At 45.2% G+C, this 7,556-nt stretch overlaps 1 long non-coding RNA gene across 4 annotated transcripts; it reads right to left on the bottom strand.

Annotated features, from left to right (window-relative positions):
* Positions 1 to 342: 342 nt before the first annotated feature.
* On the bottom strand, positions 343 to 7,073 carry LOC138527286 (uncharacterized). Of its 4 annotated transcripts, none has more exons than XR_011283875.1 (5): positions 6,946 to 7,054; positions 3,775 to 3,971; positions 2,254 to 3,639; positions 1,637 to 1,816; positions 343 to 1,440 (listed from the first exon to the last, which is right to left on the bottom strand). It is a non-coding gene; the product is annotated as an uncharacterized lncRNA (long non-coding RNA). The 4 variants fall into 4 exon arrangements; XR_011283868.1 differs by having other exon boundaries at positions 2,254 to 2,370; positions 3,473 to 3,971; XR_011283863.1 differs by having other exon boundaries at positions 2,254 to 3,949; positions 6,946 to 7,073.
* Positions 7,074 to 7,556: the final 483 nt, after the last annotated feature.

Consider the following 7,556-nt stretch of genomic DNA (forward strand, 5'->3'; position numbering starts at 1 on the left):
AATAAACTCCCACAATTACAAAGTGCTGCACTAAAATACACAATCTTCAAATAAACCCAAGCAATGGCTTCCTTTTGGTTTAATGCACCCGAAATATGTTAACTAGAAGTCCTTCCTGGTAGAAGCAATGAAATCCCACAACAATCCTATAAAAATCCAAAAGCAATGCAAACCCAAGACAATTCTATAAAAATCCCAAAGCGATGTTAACTATAACCCTGAAAGGAAACCCTCTTGTAGGCATTACACTCACTGGGTCTTAGTCGTCATTTGGGTAAAATGATATGACAGTCGAACAAGGCTAGTGGGATATTATCTATTTTTAAAAAAGAACACACCTGCTTTTAATTAAATTGCATTTATTAAAAGAGGCACAATGAGGTTCAACCTGAAAATGGGCAGATATACACAAGCATGACTGTAGCAATCCCAGAACTGGGTACTTTAAAATTAGTGCACATGTATGGATTTAAAAAAAAACAATACCAGCCAGGGAGTCGAACCCGGATATACCCAGTAAGCAAGAAGTCAGGTACGGACCAAGCTCACAGAGCAATTGTGAAGCAGGTACCCAGACTCAGCACAGCTTTCAAGGAAGTTAGGTGGTAGCCAGAACCAGGCAATGAGTCAAATTGAGACCCAGGGCAAGCCCAGGGAGCAAGGGTGAAGGAGGGACCCGGAACCAGCCCAGGGAGCCAGATGGGTACCCAGACACAGCCCAGCAAGTAAGGAAGTTTGTTAGGGACCCAGAACAAGCCAGTGAGTCAAACGGGGAACCAGAGCAAGCTGGGGAGCGAGGGATTCTGATGTGGACCTAGGGTAAGTCCAGGGGCGTCAGATGGTGACCCAGAACCATCCCATGGAGCAAGGGGGGGCACAGGCACAGACCAGGGAGTTGGGGGGCACGTCGCATCCCAGGGAGGAAAACGGAGGTGTGCACACAACCCAGAGATTAAACAAGATGGTGGTGCAGACTCATCCCAGGGATCAAGCAAGTGTTGGGGCGGCCCTTGATTACCCTTGGGAGCAGAGGAGAGGGAAGACGCAGACCCAGCCCAGGACGCCAAGGGAGGGATACCGGCCCACGGAGCAAGAGAGTAAGAGAGGGGAGGGCACAAAACCATGTGAGGTAGCAAGGGGTGGCGGGGACTCAGCCACAACGCAGGAAGCAAGAGGGCCGGGGGGCCCCAGACAAGTACAGGCAGCAATGGAGTTCCCCTGAACCAACCCAGTTAGCATTTTATAATACAATAACTAAATGTTTTGAAAAATAAGATGAATTTTGCATTCTGTAAATAGTGACTAGACTTGCGTAGAAAAAGACAAGTCTGGTGCCTTCTGCTTCAGACAGTAGATCCCAATTGTGTTCGGCAGTGCTTTTCGGTATTCAACAGCAGAGTGTTCTCCAAAGCCCATTTCTGTTGCTTTAATGGATACATTCTGAAATGCAAAAAGGAATCATTCTGTAGAAATTGTTTGAAAAGAGCTGGAAAAAGATGCTTAACAAACATAACTTTGCTGAAGAAGTGCCTGGCACAGAGATGCCTGGATGAAAGGAAGTGCAGTAGACAATTAGCAGTGTACAAGCTTCAAATAAATATATTTAACATATGTGTTCTGAATGGCATTTATGTACCTTTTATTGCTTCTTGTCACTGACAATCCAATGTTAATCTTCCCCTTTCTGCCATTTTGCTACATTCACGTGCCAGCGTTTTTTTCAGCAGGTAACGGGCCGAGTTGCTCATCTGTCTTTTTGTGCCGACATCACAATCTCCCTTGGTTCACCATGTAGCCTGTAACGAGACGAATGTTCCTATGTGTATATAAGAAAAGAAAAATGATTAGATTTCTCAAACCTGAAAAACTATATCAAGATCTGGAAATTGTTCAGATTCAATATTTAATAAAGCCACATCCACAATTATATGCTCTCTTTTTGGCGGTCTGTTTATCTTGTTTCCTTACTGCTTTTCTGCCTAACTGGTTATTTATTCACATAGTATCGTGCTTTGGTGAAACAGCTTTGTAAGCACAATACATACAATTGTAGATCTGTAGGCTTAGGCATATAGTCAATTGCAAACTTTACAAGGGTATCAACCCCAAGATGTCTTCACAGGAATGCCGGGGTAGAGGCGAGAGATGAGGCAGGAAAAGACTAAGATTTCACTGGCATATTGACTGAGAAGATAAAGCATTACATTTAATAGGGGTGTCAACCAACTTGCTTTTTACTCAAGGAGTGCTTACTTCTAATGCTGATGCCGGACCAGGATCAGGCACTCGGTGGTTCCGGTTCCCCTCTTTCTTCACTGAAGAGCCAGTTCCAGGCAGTGTCCGATGGGCAGCTTCCGATGCCAGTCCATTCTATCCCAGTACACCGAAATAGTAGCACAAACATTAATATTACACATGACCAGTGACCAAATTCCCTTCTGCCCCCAACTGCTTCAAGGCGTGACGAGTCAAGGGAAACAAAGGGAGGGTGGAAAACAATCATACTAAGCCAGGTGACATTCGGATCGCGCTAGTGCGTGGGAAGGGGGCAGGGATAGTGCAGTACAAGATGATAGCAATAAGTGACGGCCAGCAAGTGGCAAGTGCATGGGTAAGTGCAGGTGTGAGACGCTGGCAGGGGAGGGACCTGGGCCCGTGATCAGAGGGTGTCCAGGTAGCCAGTGCAGTTCAGGATACAGCCAGGAGGTCAGCAGAGGAGAGGAGAAGAAAAAGCAGAAGCAAAGAGAAAGGTTTTGAGGTGCTTCCGGAACCAGAGATGATTCTCCTCAAGTTTAAGGGAGGCTGTTCCAGAGGGATGCATCAGCCAAGGAAAGAGATCTACCACCAACTCGTTGTTTGGAAAAGCGACTGACCCTGAGGGATTTGGAGGCGGATGAGCGAAGAGCACAAGAAGTAAGATATTTAGGAAGAGAGAGTTGAAGGTGTTGAGGCCCCAGAATGCCTTGTGGACGATGCAGAGGGTTTTGAAGTTAATCCTTGCAGCCACTGGGAGCCAGTGCAGAGATTTCAGTCCTGGAGAGATACGATCCCTGGGCTTGAGGCCAAGGACAAGTCTTGCAGTACTGTTCTGGATAAATTGCAGGGGGTAGAGAGTAGAAGCAGGCAGATTTAGAAAGAGGCTGTTGCAATAGAGTCCAGCCTAGAGAGAGAGCTCTGGAAACAGTGAGCTTCTGCGGGGAAGCAGAGGAAAGGAAGAATACCCCTGAGGAGGTGCAGCTGGTAGTGTGACTTCTTAGAGACGTCAGAGATGTGAGGAGAGAAGTAGGGTGTGGCGTAGAATTTGATCCAGCGGTTTTCAGAAGCATAAAATTGCAGAAGTGGTGCCTGGCACACGGATGCCTGGATGAAAGGACGCGCAGTAGACAATTAGCACTGTACAATCCCCAAATAAATATATTTAACATGTGTTACCTTCATGTCGCCCTAGGGACTAAGACTGCACACCCCTTACCTGGGCCGATCAACTTTTTCCGTTGTCCCTGATCTCCAAATGACGATTCCATGCTCCCCCCTCAAGACACTGCTCATGTCTTCATGTTCAGCGTTTTGTTCACAATGGGCTATTCCTGCCCCATTTAAGTCCTGGTGTACGTGGACTGTAATAATGGTGGTGGTGCGCTACACAAATCAAATCATAAACATTCCTATATGATTCTTAACAAATACCTCTTGCATTATTGAAATACACCTTGAGAAGCTACGAGAGATTCAGATGGCCGACATAGTATCAACTAGTGACTCACAATAACTTACCACCCGACAATACAATTGTTCCAGAGTAATCCTTTTTCATAATCGCATCTTTTCCGTCGTGGTCCAGTTCTACAGTATCAAAAAAGGCACAAATGTGCCCCCTGTCATTGCCACGCAAGTCGTCAGTAATAAACTCCAACTCCTCTCTTCCCAAGCACTGAACGGTATCGGTGGTCTGAAAGACACCCATTGGGTTTCTAAATTTGAAAACAGATGTTTCATTTCAACTAGTCGCCGATATAAGCTTTATGAAAAATAGCAACTAGTAATTCATGCTATTTGAGCAAGGGGGGTGCGGGGGAACAAAAACAAGAATCTTACCAGGCCCAGTGACATTGAGAACGCGCAAGTGCATAGAAGAGGGAAAGGGGAAAAGTGCATGGAGGGGGGCGGGGGGTGGGAAGTGCGGAGCAGAGTAGAAACAGATACATTATAGAAAATAAATAAATAATAAAGGCAACAAACAGTGGCAGTGCAGCTGGCAAGGGCTGGGTTAAGGCGGCAGACAGGGTATGTCTGATAAGTGCACGAAGAAAAAGAGGGGGGGGCAACTGTATGGTATCCCAGTGCAAGGGGTGGCCCGGAGGCAGTTTTGGGTGCGTGGCAGGGTGAGCAGGTACCAGGGCTTCTCTAGAGACCTCATCAGATGTGACAGGGGAGAGAGAGAGGTGAGAAGAGGGGGGCCCAAGAGATCAATTACGAAACAATGTGCGCACCAGCAAGATCAATCTCTAGTATTGCATATGAGAAAACAGTCAGGAAATGGCTTTCTGCCCACATCACACACTCCAAACTCACTTCCCACTACCTTGAAACTTCAGAGAGATTGCAATGTGTATAATAAACTTTCTACCAACAATGCTGTACACTGTTGTGTCACGGGAAGCGATAAAACTCGACCTTTCACCTCTTGACAAAACAGAAGTGGCATCACATAGCATTGTTCCTAAATACACTAAGAAAACTATGGTTACACTATCACCATAATATGATATACATTTCATACAAGAATGGATAACCATATGTATCATTAATATCAGTGTGTATAGGCCCATATTACCAAATCACTGTGAATTGAAGTAGATGTCCAAGGCCAAATGATAATGATGTGTTAAGCGCATTATATAAAACGAATATACATACAATATCACACACATCGCTACAGCCAGTGCTCATCTCACTGAGCTATCTCACCGGCTATAGCAAAATGAGTAATTATATGTCTCAATGTTCTCAAAGTGAGAAAGCAAATTGCACTCTGTAGTGGATACCATTCAACTGATAACAGCAGGCCATTTCATCTGCAGGTGTGGTGCAAAGCTGGCCACATGTCAAGCCTGCATGGATCTACTTTTCAGGCTTCAGTGATTGGCAAAATAGGGAAAGCAGTGCACTCACATGACATCCTGTAATCTGGGCACTCGTTACTTCATACATGCAAACAAACATCCTGAACGATTTAGTGCTGCCTGTTACTTTGCAATCCAATCACTTAACTGGTACTACATGAAGATAAAGCGTGATTAAAAGATTCAAAAAACACATAGCTGGTGAAATATGCACACAAAAAATGATATGATGCATCCGAGTCAAGTTACACGAAGACGTGTACACAATCACTGTGGCAGATAGCCACCTCACGCACAGTAATGATCGTTTACAAAAAAATTGTACACTCAAGATGGAATGTCGTGTGATGAGACAGTTTGGCAGAAAAAACATTATGCATACAACTTATGAAAAGTAAAATGAGACAGCAGGCATCACTCACAGGGTAAGCTACCAGGCGAGGTAGAGCAATACAGAAATGCACAGGTAGACAGAGAGAGTAGAAGAGACAGCAGGAGTCGCAGACGGAGCCACCAGGAGAGAGAGCAAGACAGCAGAAGAGACAGCAGGTCACAGGGAGGGAGGTGGACGGGCAGCGGGGCAATATACAGAAACAGAGCAGATAACAATCCCTGCACCTTCAAGTGAATCTTTTACCCATATGGTTGGTGGAACAGAGATTACTGCTAGAGTAGATGGAGGTACATTTTGTAAGGAAGATCAGAACGGCAACAAAGTAGACAATCTCAGCAGCACTGCCGCTTACGTCATCTATGCCACACCAATAACACATTTTAAACCCGGCCTCTTCCACATCATCAGATTTGCACATAGAGAAATGTGAGTAGATGGAAGCTCCATGGGCTGATGGTTATTGGGTGACCTGGGGAGTTGACTATTTTAGCCCTGACTGCTACTCTCATCTGCTCTCTATAACAGTGCATGAAATGTTCCAGGACCCTATTTCCATACTGGTGAAAAGCATGTGAAATGGCACTAGTAATATGCACTTAGTGCAGTCTTGCAGGTCTTTCTGTGCACACTGTAAATTAAAACATGCATTCAGCATTCCCAGGGAGCAATGTTTAAACTATCAAGTTTCCAGACCTCTTTTCTTCCAAATCTTTCAGCATATAAATTCCCAGCTGAATCCCAAAACGCCACCCCTTGAGCAATTGGTCCAGGCGCTGTAAAAGCACTGGCGAGAAGGCAGTATAAATATTGGCTAGCATATACCAATACAAATGTGTGTGCCCCGCAGACTGTTTACAGTGGCTTCACTTGGAGGAGGTGTACGTGCTTCACTCCTAGCAGACCTTTAAACTTATTAAAACACACAGTAGCGCAAAGCATTTCACAGTGATCCTTGGAGAGTGGTTTTGCGTGGTTTGCCAGGGTCTGGAGGGGCCCAGCAACATTGGGAAAGTATCCTCTTTGCCGCCCGATGTACTGGGATTGGTGAACGTTTCAGCTTAAAGTGTAAAGCAGCTTCATGCTGCCGAACGTGAAACTGCTGCCTGCACGCGCTTTCCCATGGGCTATTTTGTATCCATTCACCTAAATTTTGCATTCCACATCATAAAAACAAACGCGGCTCACGTGCAGGGAGTCGCTTTATGTAATTCACATTTTCCTCAACAGTCACTGTGATGTTGAGAAGTTGTACTCAAGCTTTCAGCCATAACGCGCGCCTTTCAGACAATGCTGTTTTTGGGGAGGGGGGCGTGTGAGGCAGGTCGTCTTCCTCGTAAATCAAACATTGTATGCGTCCTAATCAAAAACATGCGCAGCGAAATGCCTCTAAATGAAGCAAGCCTAGAAGGGCATCCATCCCTTGCTTACCTTATTTTGGTGTTCATGCGTTTTGATTCCCTGGCCCACGCTGGAATCTCGGCCGCCGCCATTGCTGCTGGTGGAGTCCAGTGTTTACAGGTCGGAAGGAAAAAACAAGCTGCATCTCCTTCCGAAACAAGCCCGAAACAAGCTGACTCCCATCAAAATAATCAGGAAAAAAGCAAGCGCACGCCACAAACGGTGTGGATAGCTCTCAAAAGTGAGAAACGTAGTACACTACCATAAACATAGAGAAAACACACACATCTCATGTTACAATAATTTGTTTTAATTTTAAATGCATTTTATTTTTCTGACAATTAGAATTTTCACATTATTGGCTTTTGCTCCTTCACTTCTGTTCCTTCATGTTACTATTCCCTTGTTGCCCTTTAACACAGGTGTCTCCACATCAGCCACTTGCTAACAAAGTAGGATTGGTAGCTTTTCAGTGCGGATTTAGTGTTTCAGCTCCCTCTGGCTGTCCATCTAGTGAAAACCAGTGGCTATTAACCCCTGGCTGTATTTCTTTCTCTCCATTATAATGTTTGTACCCCACACGTGCCTCACACTGTTTTCCACTCTAAGCAAGCGTGGCTGCAGCCTGCAAGGCAAAGCTG

This window comes from Ambystoma mexicanum, chromosome 1q (assembly GCF_040938575.1).
Source record: "Ambystoma mexicanum isolate Mex_15411 chromosome 1q, UKY_AmexF1_1, whole genome shotgun sequence".
In the NCBI taxonomy this organism is placed as follows: Eukaryota; Metazoa; Chordata; class Amphibia; order Caudata; family Ambystomatidae; genus Ambystoma; species Ambystoma mexicanum.